Raw genomic sequence first — 1,929 nt, 5'->3', positions numbered from 1 at the left:
AGGCTTGGCAGGGAAGAAAAGTGCAACAATGAAGGAACAGAAACTGAAAGTCTCTGTAAATTTTCTTTGAAATTAATAATAAATTAAAAAAAAAGCCATACCTGCTTGCTCCATGGGATTTCCTCCAGCACCACCACTCAAAGGCATCAATTCTTCCTCTATCATCCTTCTGCATTATCCAGATCCCTGAGGGATAGCAGGTGAATGAGAAGAGCATGGCGTGAGTCAGGCACCTCTTAGTCTTCAATCTGACATCATTGCTCTCTAGCATTTTTAAGAGGTTCCTGACAGTGGACTTGCCCAGTGCAGTATGTCTTCTAATTCCGTGACTGCTGGTGGCAAGGATATTGATTTGTGATCTAAGCAAGATCAAATCATTGACAACTTTATCCCTTCTCATAATGTTGACTGTCCTGTGGTGAGGACCTTCATTTTCTAGATGTCAAGATATAATCCATGCTAAAAGTCCTTGATCTTCTGTAGCAAGTGTTTCATATCTTCCTTACTCTCAGCAAGCAAAGTTTTGTCATTTGTGTAACACAGATTGTTGATGCTGCTTCCTCCAGTCCTGATGCTACATTCTTCTTTATAAAGTCTGGCCTTGTGAGTTATTTGTTCAGCATACAGAAAGAATATATATGGAGAAAGGATACTACCCTGATAGCTAGATGAGACTACTCCTTAGAAAGGAGTATCAGGTTTGGAATGAAGGGAGGGCCAGCAAAGGACAGAAAGATTCTCAATGACATGGATTGACAAGGTGACTTCAGGAATAAGCTCAAATGTATCAGAGATGATGAGGACGGCACAGGATAGGGCAGGGTTCAGGTCAGATGTTCACAGGGTCTCTGTGAGTCATACTTCACCCAAGCATCCCTAACAACAACATCGATATCAGTAAGTATGAATACAGTTCCATGCTGTCTGCACTGTGTGAATGAGGCCCACACACTCTGAGCGTCTTCCAGACTGACAGGCTACCTTCCAACAATTTGCCAAACAATGTTCTCTTCCTTCCTGAAAGGTGTTCCTCCTCAGCCATTGTCTTTAGCAGTGGGTCGCCAGGTTCTTCTGCCTAGTCGGCCTCAGTCTGGAAGTGCTAATGGTGGTTGGTCCACCCCGCGAGGCCCTGTTAAGGTTTTGAAACCTCAATCACGTGGCTTCTAGCATCACAGACAATACCGTATGGCAACCTGGAGGATGAGTGACAGTTCTTCACGTTAAATTCATGGTATTCAAAACATTGTTGTTGTTGTTTGCTGACTTAGAGTTAAGTGACTCATAGTGACCCTGTGAATAGCCAGCCTGAAACTTGCCCTATGCTGCATTCCCCATCGTCTCTGAGACACTAGACTTGCTGAAGTCACAGTGAAAATCCATTTCATTGAGAGTTTTCCTCTCCTTTGCTGACCCTCCGTCTTCCCAGGCTTTCCAAGGAATAATAGCCTCGCCTAACTTCATGTCTAAAGTAAGAAAGATGAAGTTTCATCATCCTTGCCTCCAAGGAGCACCCTGGCCTCACGTCTTACAGGACATACTTGTTTGCTCTTTTGGCTTTCCCTGGGATACTCAGCACTCTTCTCCAGAACCACAATACAAAGGCATCCATTCTTCTTCTGTCATCCTTACTCAGCTCAGCTCTCAGAAGCACAGCAGGTGACTAAGAAGACCATGTGGAATCCTCCCCGGCCCCTGCCCCCAAGCTTGAGTCAAATATCTCCCTAGCTTGCTCTGGCCTCCTATTTTGCACTGAATCCTAGGCATATCCACATTCTTACTGCACTTGCTGAAGGAAAACAGAAAATTTTGCAAACAAATGCCTATTTCAACAAAGATTTCCTTCAATTCCTTCCTTCCTCCCTCCCTTCCTTCCTTCTTCCCTTTCCTTCCTTCCTTCCTTCCTTCCTTCCTTCCTTCCTTCCTTCCTTC

Source organism: Elephantulus edwardii, unplaced genomic scaffold, assembly GCF_000299155.1.
Source record: "Elephantulus edwardii isolate Elephantulus edwardi_28Jun2011 unplaced genomic scaffold, EleEdw1.0 scaffold00011, whole genome shotgun sequence".
Lineage (NCBI taxonomy): Eukaryota > Metazoa > Chordata > Mammalia > Macroscelidea > Macroscelididae > Elephantulus > Elephantulus edwardii.
The sequence above is the reverse complement of the archived record's forward strand: the minus strand, read 5'-3'. Positions refer to the sequence as shown.